This window comes from Lates calcarifer, linkage group LG10 (assembly GCF_001640805.2).
Source record: "Lates calcarifer isolate ASB-BC8 linkage group LG10, TLL_Latcal_v3, whole genome shotgun sequence".
Lineage (NCBI taxonomy): Eukaryota > Metazoa > Chordata > Actinopteri > Centropomidae > Lates > Lates calcarifer.
The window spans coordinates 16342901-16361398 of record NC_066842.1 but is presented as its reverse complement, the minus strand read 5'-3'; the positions used below and the strand labels follow the sequence as shown (position 1 = coordinate 16361398).

The 18498-nt window shown below is 41.0% G+C and overlaps 1 protein-coding gene across 1 annotated transcript in view; it reads left to right on the top strand.

Annotated features, from left to right (window-relative positions):
* Window positions 1-18498, top strand: part of LOC108875364 (zinc finger protein 469) — a 172090-nt gene that overhangs the window by 38095 nt on the left and 115497 nt on the right. The window contains exon 3 of the mRNA XM_018664235.2: window positions 3064-3117. The gene's annotated coding sequence lies outside the window, so the exon portion shown is untranslated. The remainder of the gene's footprint in view (window positions 1-3063; window positions 3118-18498) is intronic.

The following is an 18498-nucleotide window of genomic DNA, read 5'->3' as shown; positions in this document are numbered from 1 at the left end:
AGCTTGTTGACACGAATGGCTTATTTCTCTGTGGCCATGGATTGTAAATCACTTAGATGTCAGCCCTTGTCTGGAGTACACATTACCATGTTATTTGTGTTTGTGTGCACCCCATGTTGCGATACTTATCAGCGTGCCACTAACTCCTACCTCACGGCTGCATTTGGTTTATGTAAGTGTGAATGGCAGCGGTGGTGTCAGGGTGTGTTGAGAAGCCAAGCAGAGAGAAGATTGACTTTATGTGTGTGTGGATGTGTGGTTGTGATAAAATTCTGAAACCAGGCGCCCAGCACCCTTCCATCTTGGCAGCAGACCTGCGACACTGGAGAGGGAGAGTAGCAGCAGCAGCAGCAGCAGCAGCAGCACGGTCAAGCATTCTGCCAATCTCTCTGTCTCTCTTACTCCTGGAAACAGGTCTTTTCCACTCTTTATTAGATCTGATTTATACGTTTTGTAAAGTATTGAACAAAACAGGTTCATGACATTATGCATGCTTTGGCACAGGGAGGATGCAGAGTGCGGTCTCAAAAGGGCTAACCAAAGAAAAGTGCTGCAAACAGAATGAAGGCAGGAACAAACTAAGAGTCTCTACCGACCTCGCACTTTTATTACTTTGCCAGAAAACTGTCTTGATCCAGCAAGAGACCGTTTCTCATTCAATTACGTGTTCCATGTGTGCGTTCCAAGGCTTCATGCACAGCAGCTTCTGAGCAGGCCCAATCTTTCACACACATCCTCATCTCTAACACTCAGCCCATTGCCTATCAAAACAAGACTGCATAGGGTCTGTCTGGCACTTGTGTGTACTTTATATGCATCTGTACAGTGTATGTGTGTGCTCATTACATTTTAGGGATATTTCCCAGAGTATAAGTTGAAACACGTGCCATGTTGTTTACCCTTTCAACAGTTCAGTGTAGTGCTGTAGGCACTTACCATCAATCTTGTTGAAATGGAATGTGTACAGGTGTTTGGGATACATGTCTCAATCATCAGAGCCCTTTGATATGAGCAAAAGGGTGCCTGTGAGTGGCACATGAAGGTTTTGGTTTTGGATAACCTGGACTCTAGGAGATTCCAAAAGGATTTCATTTGTTATTTAGTACCATGAGAAAATTAAAGGGAACAGTTGTCCCACCTGCAGTTAGAGCTGAACAATTAATTGAAATAATAATAAATTAAATTGCAGCAAGCATGGGGGCACAGACCTCAGCAAAAATCACATCATCACCATATTTAGATTTTTGTCATTGAAAATGAAATTCAAAAATTCCCACTAAAATTAGGACTATCACGTCTGTCAAAATAACTGCAATATGATTGTAAAATTTTATTTATTCATTTATTTTTTGCATATTGTTCATATCGTTCATGCAGTTACAAAAGTGGTTAGTCACAAAACACAGTGTCAGGCTTGTTGCCTGAGATGTGTCAGATGTAATTATAGTTCAAAATCAAAATGGATGACCTGGAATAAATTGTGTTGCACTTTCCGCATTATGTGGCTTTGAGGCGTATTGTGTGACTGTTGACTTGTAGGTCTGTTGCAGCTCATGCTTGGTGTTATTTAGAAATTCTTGTATCTCACATGCCAAGAACTGCTGAGGTCTGCATGGGGCAGGCCAGCCTAGTTCCTGCCGGATGTAGATGTTGGCGGCACAAGAGTTTCCGCTTTATTTTTCCTTTTATCTGGTTAGCTGGTAGTTTGCATGCTGTAGCTTGCCATACCCACAGTAAATTGCAAGGTGTTTGGCTACAGATACCTGCTGATAGAAAGATTTGCTACACTGGATTCCAAGAGTGGGAATGTGTGGCACGATATGGGTGCAGGCACTTTAAGGGCAAAAAGTAGTGGTTCTTCCAGCATTGGTGCTTCTACACTGCAGTCTCTTGTTTTAACATGAAATATGTTCTGACTTTTAGATTCAGACATTAGAAATCATCTTAGTTGAAGGATGAACATAGGATGGATCCCACCACCAGTCCAGATGGTAGACAGTGAGTGTTACTGATTCTAGCCTTATCGTTGTTTTGCCTGGCCTTAGAATGGGCCGCTACAATTCAGACACACATTCGGTTTATACAGAACATTTACTTCAGGATTGATTGTAGAAAATATGCAAAAATAAATTACAGGACAATAAATGTTTGGCAATGGTTGCAATTGTATATGTATTTATCTCTTATTGACATTAATTTAAGTCAAAATATTTTTTTACTGTTTTTTTCTGTTATGTGTAAGTTAATGTCATCTCGTCTGTCAGTTTATAGTTCAAACATTAAACTCTGCCTCAGTATACATCTTTTCCCAAACTCACATCTTCCCCAAGCACCAACCTAGCTTTCCATTGAATAAGTTAAAATTAGAGATCATATGTAACTATGTCAGAGGAATCAAAACTTGTTCTCAACTGCACGGATAACTCGATGCTCCTGATTTATTTGTTTGTTTAGTGTGTGTCTACGACTCCTGGCTGCAAAGCAAATTGGCCCACAGGAACAAGAAAGATTTATCCTACTGTTTTATGATGGTTGTTCTTGCTCAGTCCTGTTCTAAATCATCACAGTTTCCACATTTTTTTAACATGTTCATCTCTGCTGCAAAGTCCTGTCAAATGTTTATGACTACTGAAGATTACACCCTCTGTTTGAATGCATGCTGAGAAGGTTGTGGTGAGTTAGGAAGAATATGAGGGGCTTTTTCCTCTTTTTTTTTTGCCCTGAAAAATCTGCCTAAGTGGACTCAGGGTTTATCATTTTAAATAATATAAGTATGATAAAATATACCCGTAATGATAAATAATAGTAAATAATAATTGATATCACTTTTATTTCTAGTCTCATATATCATAAGAACAACCTGCTAAATACAATGAAATGAAACGCTGCTACACTTTGAACTCATCTCATTTTGCTTTTACATCACTAATGGATGAGGTCAATCTTATTTTACAGCTGCTTAAATTGGTACTGTAGATTTCTGTAAATGGCCCGTGGATGACCCAATTTATTGGCAGTGTCTGGCTACAGCTGCATAACATATTTTCCTCTTGTGTCCTCCAGCCCCAGATTTGACCCTTGCCTCGAGTGATTGGCCAAAGACCAAAGACCACACAGGTATGAAATGACTCTTCCCTTCCAAAATGTTGTTGATGTATTGCTCTCAAATATTCACCATTACTAAAAGTACATATAGACCTACACATGCACACTCTTTTCCTCTGTCTGTCTGTCTGGTTGTGGTTAAAATGTGGTTATCATTTTAATCCATAATTCCCCCTTTCTGCACCTCCCACAGTGTGTGTGAATCCAATGCTGTGAATTTAATTGCTTGGTCTTTGCTTTAATTACATGCAAGAGTGCTTCACTCTGTGAACCACAGGACTGTTTTTCCCTGCAGGATCTGGCAGCTTGTTTATATATGGATATGCATTTTATTGGTCTGGACAACGCACAAACGATAAGTGAGCAGCCAGTGCACTGCTTTCAGTGCAGCTCAATCAGCCCTGTAAACAGAACAGGGCTGGGACAGCAGGCTAACGAAACAGAGACTCAGTCCATTTTCTGCTGCTTTGATCCATGTTACAGGCCCTGCTGGACTGCAGCATGTTTCTTCACAGCACTGCTCTCCCCCACTTCAGCCTCACAGCTAATTGGTTCTGGTCTCTCCACTTTATTTCTGTTGACTGCAGGACAGTGACCAGAGGATTAGTGAGCAGCATGCTTTGGCTCATGCTCTGCACACTGAAGTGCAAAGCACACACTTGTGCGTTTTGATATGTGGATGTTTGTGAGCGTGTGTACTTGTGTGCAGTGCAAATGAACCCGTGCATGCTTGTTTAAGTGTGTGTGAAAAGGCCTTGTGTTGGGAAGAGGAGGCTTGTCAATCCACAGCACTTGGCATCACAGCGGCGCCAATAAGTCCTCTGTTTTTTTCCAGAAAGTAAGGGAAAAACATGCAGGCAGGCTGAGTGGTGTGCTGTGGAGGTTGGCATGAGGTTGATAGAGTACTGCTGGACCAGGCAATGCAGTTCTCTGTCCCATATCTCAGACCATGACTCAGAGCAGTTACTAGTGAGATGGATAAACAATCCCAAGTGGGGTAGTTGAATTTGGTTTGACCTCCACCACAACTGCATGATATCTCCTCAATGGTGAATCACTTCTAGGAGGAAGCTCCAGGGGCAGCTATGGTACAGGTTGATGGGAGGAAGCTATAAGGGAGGACCTGAGTAAAGAGGGAGAGAGAGCAGCATAGACAGTCAGACAGATAAATAGATACTTAAACACCTTCTGATATGGAGGTTACACTAAATCTGGCGTGAGTGTTTTTGGCTTTTGGACTTGGCCTGAGGAGGAGGATGTGAAGAGGGTGGGTTGGAGTGAGAGCAGTAGAGACGAGAGGGAGGTGTGGAGGCAAGTCTGGGTCTGAGTGGAAACTTGAATGGAGTGGAAACTGGGCTGGAGGCCACTCAGCAGATCCACCTGAACCTTGCCAGAGCAATCAGCTATCAGGAGTTTATAGAGGGAACCATTTGCCCCCTAAATAAATTCAGCAGGGGTTTGTAGGGATTTGGCCTGCTTTTTGAGCTCTAATGCAGAGATATTTTGGTAAGTGAGGTCCTCTTGTTTTCTGGAGAGGGTGCCAGAGCCTGTCTGCCTTTTAATGGGATCACAGCGGACACCCCAGGAACCACCGCCAGGTGAAGTGATTCCGCTCTCTACTTCCAGCTGTGTAAACACTCACATGCGTACACACACACACACACACACACACACACACACACACACACACACACACACACACACAGTCTCCCGCCTACTCACTCACACACGCATAGACACATGTACTATCACTTCTAATAAAATGCTTGCTGGCTCACATCGAGGGAAATGCTCACTTTCCCTTTTGCTCTCAAATAAAAACAAAGCTCATTTTTCTGCTTTTGAGAAAGTTCTTGGCCTTGTTAAAAACAATGAGTTGCTTGAAAGATGTAAACAAATTTAACAAGAGCTGGTGTTGTCTTTTCTCAGGCTGGGAACATTCAAAGAAGCATGACATTGTCCCTCCTCTCTCACCCTCTCTATTGCTTTTGTATTTCATTTTCTCTCTTTCCTTTATTTAGTTTTTCCTGCCAACATTAATTCAGTGTGTAACCTTTATTTCCACCCCCTCCGGTCATTTAGTCAGTCCTGCAACCGTATTAGATCTTGAGGTAGTGATATCACCCAGTTTTTGTAAATTAATGCTGAAAATGTTTATACTTACAAAGCATATAGTTACGAGCCCATTTGGAATTTTGGCGTTTGGTCATTTTAGGACTCAGATTTACTCAGCCAATATGGCCCATAGGGTAAGTTTTTGTAAAGAGGGAAGTAGGAAACAGTCTTAGTGGCCGGGCAGTAGCTGTACTGTTAAAGGCATTTGGACTTTAAAGCTCCTTTGTTTATATAACCAAGAGAAAGTGGAGACTCCCTTATGGCCCTTTTGAAAAGCAGATGCCGGAGATTTTTGCCTCTGCATTTTATGGCTTATTTGCAACCAAGGAGATTCTGAGATTTCTTATGGGACTAAATCTTTCCTCACTTTGCACGAGTCAGACAGAAGCTATCTATGAGGAGAGGTTTAGCTGCTAGTGTAATTGTACTTGTGTGTGTACAGCTAGTGCTCTTTTCTTTGGACCTGAATTGATAATTGTATTAATCTGTCGACTAATACCTTTTAAACTAATGAAGTGTCTTTGACTGCATGAAACACACAGCTCTGCTTTCTGTGAATATCACTGCAAGAATGTCTACCAGAACCTATCTGTGAAAGTTATTTATTTAAGGTGTTTAACTGATGCTCTTATGCAAAACAGCTTAGAGTAAAATTTGTCCAGTGCCCCTCTTCATAAGGACACGTGGTTTGAATTGTTCGCAGATGTGTGATAGAAACTGTGATGTTACAGTTACTATTATGGTATGTAGTCAACAAGCAGGCAAAATGTTATACACAGTGCAATTTGTATATTAAAGACAGACTCACTGTACAGGTATAATACAATAATTGGCAAAACACTTAACCATTAAAGACATTAGACATTAAATTAAAGTTCCAGACTAATTTTCCAGCCCTGGTGATGATTGCACTGCATCATTTCTCAACTGTTTTCACTTCACCATCAAGGCTGCCATCTCTGCAAAGAACACCCTTCTTAACAAGTCATTTAGTTTCCTACTTAGCCTTGAGGGCTTATTTTTCATTAAACAAGGAAAATGTTCTGCCATTTGGGTGAGACAGTTCCACTCGCTTAAGCAGTTCATTGCACTATTATCAATGGTGCACCTAAGGCACACAAACACAAATCAGTCACTGATGGCACTATTGGTCTCTGAGTCACCATACTGATCATTAGAGCAGAATGGCGGTCATCCTAAGCTCAGAGGTGCCATAGTGTTGACAGAACTTTCATGACCAGATAGTGTTATATAAGGCCTGTGTTACAGATCATGTTCAGTGTGTGAGCATATTTTTATGTCTTGTGTGCAGTCATGGGTTAAATTACAGCTGGAAGGTGTGATGTTTTTAATTATATCTAAAGGTCCTGCCTAAAGCATCAGTCTGACAGTACTGTATGCCAGAACAGACAAACTGGCCCTAATATGACAACAATGGCGATTGATGTGATTTTTTCCATTCTGCTGGTACATGGAGATGTAGTACTAACCTCTGTGGTGCTTAGTTGGTTTTCTTGCTTTTATTGTTGGTAAGATGGACATTTTTGCTAATACTTAGAAAAATTGTTTTGCCCAATAGCATAGTTCTCAGAAAACAAGCAGTAATTTTCTTGAATACCATCACGTCCATTGTGTGACCACTCCAATACAACGTCTGTGCAACAACACTGAATATGTCTGCAGAGCACAGATTAATATGAATATCTAATTTTTCCACTTGGAAAAAGGCTATTAAATGGTTAGAAATTTAGAAAAACTTCAGCGTTTCTTAACTTTTAGTGGGTGAGTGGTTAAAAGAGTTTCTAGAGACTAATTCTCTGCAGACCTTTATCAGGACTGTGCATTTTGAGACAACTTGCCAATTCCTGCCCTCCCAGACTGCATTAGTCCATGTGTTAGCTCAGAGCTCGGCCTAATTGAAAGAGTTTGGACCTCAGCCTCATCTGTTTGCTCAGCTGGATGACTCAGACCTCCCCTGGGGATCAGTCAGCTGCTGTCCCTCTGGATTTGCCACCATGCCTCTAAACACTCACTGCTGTTGTGGTCCCTGCTTGGTCCACATACAAGAATTAGTGTTGACGTTTATGTGAATATAAACTGGATACGTCATGCATAGAGGACTTACATCTGTTTTAGTTATGGCAATGTAATATATGGTAATGTGTTAATGTGTGTGTATATGTATTGACAAGTGTTCCTGCTTGATGGTTTTACGTGGGACTCGATATCTAACTTCAAACAATATCCAGCACAAGATGTCAATTTATCTTGCGTTTGATATACAATATACAGTATGTACATATGCATTATGCGTGTACACATGTAAATGAAATCTACCATAGTGTGACCAATCTATTTGCCCTGCCTGTTGACCCCTGCTCTAGTGACATTCAGGTCTTCCACAGTGACCCACTGGATCGCTGACCTGCCAGATTAGCAGGGCAGTGAGCTGAGAGGCAGCTGAGTGATATACTGCGTGTGTAAAAGTAAGGGGCGTTCACTGGAACACAAGCCAACAGCAGTAAAAGCCACAATATATCTGGCAAGACATGCTTTTCCTACACCATATCCATCCTTGGCTTAAGTAGTAGTAGTAGTAGTAGTAGTAGTAGTGGTGTGTGTGTGTGTGTGTGTGTGTGTGTGTGTGTGTGTGTGTGTGTGTGTGTGCGCGTGTGTGTGTGCGTGCGTGCGTGCGCGTGTGTGTGTGTGTGTGCGTGCGCACACGCAGTCTCAATTCCCTTGGGTGGAGTCTGGCCTCACAGAGTGACCCCATGAGCTGATTTATGTTTAGATTTCATTCCATTCATTCTGTAATGCTGGGTGGGTTTCAGCAGTAACTGTTAACCAGTAAATCACCCAATGAAATGTGTGTCAGATGTGGCTGACATTATTAGTTATACATTTTAAGATATACATTACATGCTACTTAAGGTTTTGTATGCATTAAATGGCTTAGGAAGGGGTTCTCAAAGATATGAACTGTAAACATGAATGTGCCAGTGTATGCAAGTTTGTTTTCATTTCAGCACACATATCTGACTGTATATGCATGAGTGTGAGAGAGTGGGAGTGAATAAGCAGTAGGCTAATTTGTGGAGATAGTGGAATCATTAAGCAATGTCATGGTAATGGAGACTAATGTGGGATTAGGGAGACTTAATGACATGCACTCGTCTGGAATGCTTCAGTAGCAGCAATCAGCGTGGAAAATTGAGTGATATGGAATTTCTTTGACAAGCTTTCATTCATGTTCAGAAATTGATACTAATGTGGAAAAATATGAGAGAGCAGCTTACTTTAGGAAAATTAGTGTGTGCTCTTGGAAAATTACCTAACTTATTAGATATGATTGTGTCCATTAAAGTGACCTTAATGCCCCTTGAAAAACTGATTGTGTCCCAGTTCCTTTTTAAGCATCCCTAACTAATTTGTAAAAATACCTATATAATGTGGTTTACAACCAAATTTATACATGTGAACTGTTGAGGCCTCATAAGCTTGAGAAAAGAATAACAAAAATGGCAAGTTTGCACTTTGCTTGACTTTATCAGACAACACAGAGAGGCTCTATGATATTGATATGATACAGGACTAAAATTCTGGATGGACATGCATTTTCCAGAATGACGCCATCTGCAAATGAGGCTGTGTACAAGATTGGGCCTGCCTCTGCCTCCAGTTAAACAGCAGTCACTGATCACTTCCTTGGCTAAGAGAGTGAGGGCCAGAGCATCAAGGGAGGAGGAAGATGAATGACCAGTTTGTGTTTTTTTAGGACTCAGTTTTGGAAAGGACTCATACCCTCCATTTACCCCCCTGAACTGCCCCTCTCTGACTCAGGACTGCACACCCCTTAGCCAGGACTCTCTCAGTGGTCAGGCCACTGTGTGCTCCCATGCTGGGATTAACTGGATGCATTTATAAATGGGGCTCTCTTCTCCAGCCTTCCATGACTTCTTACTATTACATTTCCATGTCTGCTTCCTCCTTTCTTCTTCCCCTGCTTCACCTCCTTCCTGGTTTTCTTCCTACCCATTGCTTCATTGCCCTCTTCTCCACCCTCTGCCCCTCAGCTTTTGTGGGAAAGTACTCAAAGAGGACTGGGCCATCTATCAAACATACCATTAAAAAGAAATACAGAGACAAACAGTAAAACAGTGAATCAATCACTTTCTTGTTTCTGTGGATTATTGTCAATAGAACTGTGGAAAAAAGAAAAATGTTGCATGAACAACAATCCAACGCTGTCAAGGAACTATTTATACATACATTATTAACACAGCTCATAAACACCTAGTTGTTTTATTACTCTCTTTTCCACTCTGTTTTCAGTTTTGTTTGATCAGACTGTAATTTGTGTGATTGATATTTGGATGTAGATCATACTACCACACTGCAGCACACTGCCAGGTACAACACACAGTAAAAGACTTGGTAAGCAATACACCTTGAGCAATGAAACGCCTGATGCACTGCAGTAAAACTACCATTATTAAAAGTAGTTAAACACACCTTATATAAAATGCCACGCCACCCAAAAACATTTAACAGCAATGTGCTGAGCTGCAGTCAGGCTTAAGCCATTCATAAATCCACATTTATGAATTCTTGGATTTGTACATCATTGCCAGTTTTACCATCCTATCCATTTCCTGCATGAGATCTCACTTACGACATTGATATGACTGGAACTGTTAAGTCAACTAATAATACACCTAGAGCGATTTATTTTTGAAGCTATTTCCTACATAGCTCTGCTTGTTTCTTCTCTGCTGCCATGTCCACTGACATCCTAGGAATGGAAAACAAACACTGCTGGTGTAGGTGTGGGTGGGAATTTGTCTTTGGGAGATTTAAATCTGTTGCTCTTTGCTCCAGATATTACTGCTGAGATTTAAAGGTCTAACTGCTCCAGTGCATACAGCAAATCCATGTGGTCCTACACTGTTATCCTTTTATTTCATTATGAGGTGCATTATGCATGTTCAGTGGCAGTTACTTCTTTAACATCACACCAGCAGTAGGAATACTTAAGCCAAATTATTAGCTTATTGGGGTATCAAGGTCTGACAGCTAGGTCTGCATGGGTAGGCTTTATGCACTCTTACCTACATTATAAACTTGGGGCAATGATTTGCATCATGGGAAATACCAGATTCAGTGTTTTTGAGATTGACCCATACCAGAGACTTAAAATCAGGACATCTCTGCCTCTGCTGCATCGATTATGGCCATTCTTGTTTTAGTCTAGCCACATAAAAAAGAAAGACTGAGTAGAAAACATAAAAGTCTGCAGCTAGAGCTATACCTGGATAATTAGAATTTTGGATAAAGGTGCACCAATCTTATCCTAAATCCACAGAGAACAGCTGTAATAGGACTATTTCAAGTCATTATTGAGATTCTACAAATTTTGCCTCTGTGGTTTTTGGTCCATGTATTCACTCTTGAGAAACCTTCTTCTCATAAGTGATGAAACAGTTCTGGACCTAATCACCACCTCCACCCAACCCCTCACCAAGAACTCATTTCTAAGGTCCGTGGAGTATATATTTTACTGATGTCATGTTACATGATTTCTACTGTAAGTCTGCACAGTTCATCTATACTCCTCTAGCTGCCAACATGGGATTTCTTTTAGATTTTAGTGTCTCCTCCTGAGTGACCAACACTCTGACACAGACAGCATGCTGCCTAATGATGGAAAAATGCTTCACAGCCTCGATTTATGAGGTGTAGGTTTTTCAGATGCTATTTTATTACACCGGCAGAGAATCTACTGAGACACAAGGCACTATTAAAATTGTTAACACTGTGTTTGTCAAAAGATAGAAGTAATGTTTTGGGACTGATGTCTTTCTTGTTGTAATGATGTCACTGCTCAGTGGTCACGGGGGATCTGTCCTCTTGCAGTGCTTACAGGAGAGAGATTGGGTGGAACACATTTGTAGACAAAATACATCATTGGCCTATTTCACTGCAGCATATACAGAGAATATTTGTCTTGTACTCATGCTTGTACATGAAAACACACATCTGCAGATATCCTGAAAGCCACATGCGTCTGTGTTCAGGGCAGATAAGGATACTGATCTGATCAGGAACAGTGTAGCATGGATTGTATTGTCTTCCTTGAACTGCTGGATGAAACATATAGTCTTTTCTCAGCCTGGGCTGCTTGTTATTATATTTCTTTGTTTCCTCTGCAACGTTCAGTTGTCATGCTTATGTCTCTGTTTCAAATTTGCATGCTGATGGAGTCAAATTCAGACAAGTGGATTTCTTTTTATTGCACATTTTTTTCTGAATCCTATCAGCACATTTCAGTGTTTTCAGTGCCCCCAGCGCAACAGCAGAGCTGCCCTGTGTATTTGTCCAACTCTTCCTCTCTTGTAGGCACAGAAGGACTGATGTTTGTAATTTACTGCTGGATCCTGTCCTGTAGACCCATATGGTTTCACTGGCATGGATCAGGATTATTAATCATACTCTGCTGCCTGTGAAAAATGAATGTGATACTTCTGTTGTGTTACACAAGGGTCTGATGAGTGAAATGTCTTGAACACTGGTCTGAATGAAAGCATCAGGTTATTTCCTGAGTTTTCTGGGGCATCAGGTGATATCATCGTCAGTCCTCTCCAAACTTTGTTGTAGTGTCTGGAGTGATGTGTATGATTTAGCAATGATTGAATTTTTAATTAATCTTTTGTTTTGCAGTAAATGCAAGGTCCTATATGTTGTATTGTGTACTTATGTTACTGCATTGTCAGTATTTCACCACAACACTATAAGACAATCACACAGTGCAATTGTTTCACTCTACAAATGAATTGGCATAGTGCAAAGTGTGGGCATCCATTTACTTAGATGGCTGGCTGACATCAGTTTCTAGCTGACTCCAGTTTGGCTCTCATATCAGCATTCAGGTTGTCTCAGAGGCAGCAGCTTATATCAAATGCAGTTGTAAAAATAGATAAAGCTAGGATATCCCCCAGTTCTGACACTAAGGTATTTGATTGGCTGTGACTGACGATTTACATCATTATGATTGGCCCACAACTTGAGAAGCACAAGTTGAAGTTTGCCAGGAACTATTACCTGTTTCCCCTTTCCTATGCTTAGCTGTCAGAGCCCTGTGTGTGTGTGTACTGTGTGAGAGTGTATATGCTTTAGAAAAATGCCTTGTTACTTTCCCCTATAATTTTGGGCTAGAAAAATTTTGAAAAAAATATACAGCCATTTTTTTTCATATCAATGGTTATCAGTTATTGATACATATCACAATATTGTCAATACATCTGTATAAATCTGCATAAAGATTACCTCAAGGTGAAACCTGAAAAATGGTCCATTATTCTACAGCCTTGGAACAGAAACTTAAATAAATTACATTTTTATAATACACATCCTCAACCTGTTTTTTGTAGGACTTTAAGTAGCTTAGTTCTGTTTGGGACCATATCATCCACTTCATGGTAAAATGAAGCTTTAACTAGCCAAAATATTGTCACATCACTGACGTCATTGTCACCACTTTTATCCACAATAGCTTTTTATGTTTAAGGATGTGTGACTGTTGACCACTCACTTTCTGTCCTGACACTCTACACTTTCTCTGAAAAACTGCTTATCTCTTCACTTCTCATCAGTCTGCCCCCTGCAGACACACACATTGTGATCCATGCAAACTACTGTATAGGGGTTGTACAGGTCTTTAAACTTTCTTTCCCCCTGACGTCATGCTTTTGGGTTGTGACAAGTAGCAGTCCTTCTTCCCAGCAGAGCTGTAGTGCACGCTAACTGCAGTGAGGTCACCACAGTAAAACAACACAGAAAGTTTCCTAAGGTCGTAAAGGCTGGCCGCTGACTGTTTGGAGCAGTAGGGGAATACGTCCTGGATAATTGGCAGGATAATTTCCGTAGCGGCAGCTGAGGTCAGGCATGGGCCTCCTTCCCCCACTGTCCACAGTCCACAGCCGAAGCCCCTAATCTGCCATTCCTCCCATCACCATAACATCACGTCTAATTGTAGTTTTTCCCTTGTCTTACCAGTTTGTTCCAACTTTCGGCCACACTCACCTCATGTGTACCCATTCTGGTCTGTAAATACTGTTCTCCCGTGGAGATATGGCCACTTTTTGGAGATAATGTCTTGTCACTGACTGTGATTCAGTACTGACCTTTTGTCCCCAAAAGAGACTCTTGACCTGGACTGTTTTAATGAGCAATATTTACACATTTATGACAAGCAATAGACACAGACTGGAAAATAAAAGGCATTTAAATACAGAAACACCAATGCAAATAGCACAATCGCATGCCTCAATAATTTAGACCAGGACAGAAGGTCAGAATTTGCAACTGCCGGTTGCTGCACTTTTGATGGTACTTACAGATTACAGTAGATTGAGATACATACTGTTTTTCAATCACAAAAAGTGTCACCTCTGATGAGCCCTAAGTTAGGCTTAATTGTTTTATACATCACATTAAGTTAAATGGTTATGGTTCAAAAAAGTTAATGAAAAAGTACAGCTTTAAAGTTCAAATACGACATATTAAAGCTGCATGAATAATTTTTGTAACATTGAGACACAACTGTGGCAAATTGTTAAGAAACAGTTGCCTATTTACATCTGTTTATTCTGAATCATGTGTCTGGCCACATGATGAATGTAAGTCTAATATTCACTCCCCTGTTAGCTCTGGTTTGGTCTCCACCAACCCCTGAAAGACATACCTGGCTCTTTGGCTGCTAGATGCTTTATTATGTTCACCAGCCAGTACTGTCTGCCATCTGGTCAAGGCTGGTGGTGTGCAGTGGATTTAGCTTGATTTTAGAAAATATTTTTCTGACAACAGCTACCTGCTGCCACACAAAAACCAAAATAATGACACAAAAGATGCTGAAATGCTCTGTAGAGCTGAGGGGAACTACGATCGGGTAGTAATTCTCTGTTTGTCACTGTGAGTCACCCCTTTCACATTACACTTAGTCATTTGATCCGTTGTTTATATAAATATTTCAATCAGTGCAGCTTTGAATAGAAGCAAATTACTTTAACAAGTTGCATATGGACACTACACATCATCATTAGATGCAACAGATAACTATTTTCCGCTCTTTTCTCTGTTTGCATGTGGACCTCATCTTTGCTGTTTCCTTTATTGCTCAATTGATTCCTCATTTTTTTCCTTTATATCCTCTTAATGGCCACTTTTCCCTGATATATTCCTGCCTTGTTCACTTCCTTTGCTCTTAAATCAGCAGTCCTGATCTCTCTCTGTGCCTTTGTGTGGTGATCTGCTGCATGGATATCTGTTATCTAGTCTTACAATGTCAGCTCCAGCATTCTCCATCCTGGCCCAGCTAGCACAGGCTTTTAGAGACTCGCTCTGTGGGTGGGAGGCAGTTGCATGCAAGGCACACTCTGGGCCGCGTGCTGTGGGCTTTTCTCCCCTTTAAACCTCTGTAGCTTTTCTCTTTCTCACTCCATTTTTCTTTTTTTTCTCTCAGTTCCTGCGGCGGGGGAAAAACTTACGGTGCGGTTTATTTGTTCTGGTTTGGTGTCGGTTCTCACATGTCCTTGGCAGGCTTTCATACCTCCATGACAGTAGCCTGGATTGCGAGGGATTATCGTGATATCGTGTGCGTGTGTGTCCGCCTTGCTGTTCACACTGATGCTGTAGCAGCACTACTTTTTTCTCAGACAGAAAATGTGTCTGTGTGCATCATGTGTGTGCAATACAGCCTGTCACTGTTAATGTTGGAGCAGCGAAGTGCTTGACTGCCAGTGTATTTCCCTGCCACAGCGCTTTGGTCTCCAGCATCCAGAGACTCATCTTTCCCCTCTCCTCCCCTCTCCCTCACCTCATTTGTGTGTCTGTCTTGTTTATGTTCCTCCTCGGAGAAAAACCACGCTGACCTTGTAGGAAGGAGCATGCAATTCAACTGGTGATTTGAGGGAAATGAATGAGGGGCTTTAAAACTAGGGGAGGGCTTTGGAGAAGGAGGGGGTTAAGTGAAAGGCAGAATGGGAGCTGAGCTGTTTCCATCTGACTGTTTCCACTAATGCTAAATTGCAGCCACTGGAAGACAGTGACCTCCTCCTAACATGTGTTCACCATTAATCCAACCATGGTGAGAGAAGGTCTGTTTTCACCAGGAGAGAAAGATGAGACAGGAGAGGAGTTGCCCTTCAACCATCATATTATTCAGACCATGTTGATGCACATCATCTGTGTCTCTGTGTGTTTGCATGTCTTTTTAAATATGATGCTTCACATTAGTCATGAAATGGAACACTTTATTTTCAGTCCACACTTTGCCTTATGTGCAGCAAATCATTTTAATTTCTAACATGAAATGAACAATATTAAATTAAATTGAAATATTACTTAGTAAAGTTCAGGCATTCAGATAAACAGAAGTCTTGTGATTACAGATGGACCAAAGTTCTCTGAGGACAAACCAAGATAGACTACAGTTTCAGCTGTTGAGCGAAACAAACTTGAGTACATTATTGGTAAATAGAAGTGGCTGAGTCATTCCCTTTTCTTTCCAACCGCGATTGGAGATTAGATATTCCATTTCATGTCCACAAAAATGCTCTGTTGCTAATTAAAGGGCCAGCGATTTGTTTGCTTGGGTCAGCAAAAGCTTTGACACTTTGGGATCTATTCAGTGGATGATAACCTTTCCTTCCCCCTTTTATCCATTTTTCTCTCCTCTAAATATTTCTCATTCCCATTGAAAAAGACATGAATGAGAGGATTTATGCTCTCCCTTCTACCGTTTTCTGACACATGTTATCTATGCTTTTTTCCTTACTCCTCATGCTGCTTCATATTGCCATATTGAGCCACATGACTTTTGCTGTGAGTGGGAGAAAGTGCGGGAGACCCAGGGCGCGTTGACATCCAGCTCCTCCATGTGATGTACGAGATGGATATAGAGTGGGGGGGGGGGTGAGGGATGCAAGCCCTGTTCCAGTGTTTGGGAGGCACATAAAACATATTACAGAAGGGCTGTAAAAAGAGCCAACATTAGTGTCCAAATTTAAAACATGTCCCAGGTCTCAGCTGTCGTTCGCAAGGGGATTTCTTGCCCTCCCTTCTCTTCTCCAGAGCTTTGGCAGAGAAAAAGAATAGAACAACAGAGGAGAGGGGAAACTGGCAGCCTGTGTGTTTCCCAACATGCAGACTTTGTTAGTCTGAGACATCATGTGCAGTGTTTTCAGTGTTAAAGATCGGGCACCAAAATAAATCAAGGCAAGGCAATATGGTGGATAAAAGATTCAGTGGGTACCACACAAGGCAAGAGATCAATTTGATTACATTATTGCATACATTTGGTAGCTTTTAAAGGGTCGGTTCATCCAAATTACAAAAACACATGTTTTTCTGCTTAACCATACTGATATCTAGCCATGCAGATATTTTCTGTTAAATCTGCTGGGTCCCTGAGATTTCTGCTGCATCCTCAGTTCATTTAAGGTGAACAAAATCTCACTTGTGGTGCTCAAAACATGACATTTGAAAAACTCAGCAGCAACTCTTATTTCTCTCTTTCTCTGGATAATCCACAGACGTCACTGTCAACAGTTTTCACTGGAACTATTTTCTACCAAAGAAATAGTTCATATGAAAACTGTTGACAGTTAGGTCTGTGGATTATCCAAAGAAACCTGGACATTGTTTCTGGAAGTACATACTGCTGTTGAGTTTGAGTTTTTTATGTTTTGAGCTGCACAAATAAAATTCCATTCACCTGAACTGTATAGAGGTGCAGCTGTCACAAAACACTATGAAATATACTTTGACCCATGAAAGACTGTCATACTGTAGGCATGACATAGAAAGGATGGCACTCTCTTTTTCACATGTATTTCATATGTGATGGTTTAGTTGTGTGTTCATGTAGATGAAAACATGTTAACAGAGGACTTTTGCAGCAGACCCACCATAATGATGCATCATGATGTCAAGAACACATTAAAACTACATTTTCACAGTCTAAGTATTCAACACCTGAAGGTGTAATTACCCTCCTAATCATCAAACCCCATATTCAGACTTTAGCCCCATGAAAGGCCCATATAGACACTGAATATCCAGCAGTGCAGGGAGCTTCAAGTAGCAATCCAAATATACAGAGGTATTCTCAAACAACGCAGGCCTGCCAACTACAACACTCCTATTTATTTATGTATTTATCTGGATTTCCTGTATACTTGTCGAGATTTTGGGCGCTGTGGGCCGGGCTATCTGAGGCCCATTTGACAAGGATTGGCTTGCACTGTCCAGGCTACACCGTACTGCATTATGGTTGGGTTATTTATCCTGGGGGCTCATAATGATGCTGCTGTCCCAGTCCCTGAGACGGCTCTGTTCTCTCAGTCACATCCCGCCCTTCGTAGGATGCTGGGCCTGGCAGGTTCCCACTTGTGCTCTGACCAGGAATGTTGCACAAGAGCTGCAAATGCGTGGTGTTTGTGTGTAAGAGTCTACATAATCCAGGGAGCGTAAAGTTAATAAGTGCTAAGTGATTCTTTTGCATGTATGGTTGTGTTCTTCGCACAGGAAAGATGATTGGGTACTGTGGTTCATCAACCCAGTACTTTAAACTTTACTTGGCTCCGTTGAAAACGGAAAATTCTGGAACTTAAACATCATGTTTCTACACATAAAAGCATGCAATTAAAAGCAAAACTGTGTTGAAAGGATTGTATCATTCTATAAACTGACTTTTATTAGCTTCTTTTGGCTAATGATACAATACATTTTAAAATTCGACAACCAACTATGACGACTTACAGTTTTGATTAATTTAATTAACAGTACTGTATCAACACACAATTGAGTTTTTTTTTCCCAAACATTTTTAGACATGCTAGTGGTATGGCTCTAGGGATGGCAATCTAATATGTTTACATTGTCATTGTGCTGATCTATGCTGATATTATATGCTGATGTTAGCATTTATTTAGCACCACTGTACCTTAGTATAGTCTCACAGAGTCACTAACATGGCTGTGGACTCTTGATCTTGACCTTTTTTCTTGGATACAGTTGTCTTATATGTATAAAAGATAATTATCACAGCAGACATTCTGAGTAGTCTAACACAGGTGTAACTGAACGTATTAATGATGGCTCTGTTCAGTGCCAGTAAGCCATGCCAGTGAGCCAGCATGCATAATATCACAGGCCTGGAACTGGCACAACTACATGGAATATAGCCACAACTAATGTTATTCATCACACCTGTGCTTTTTC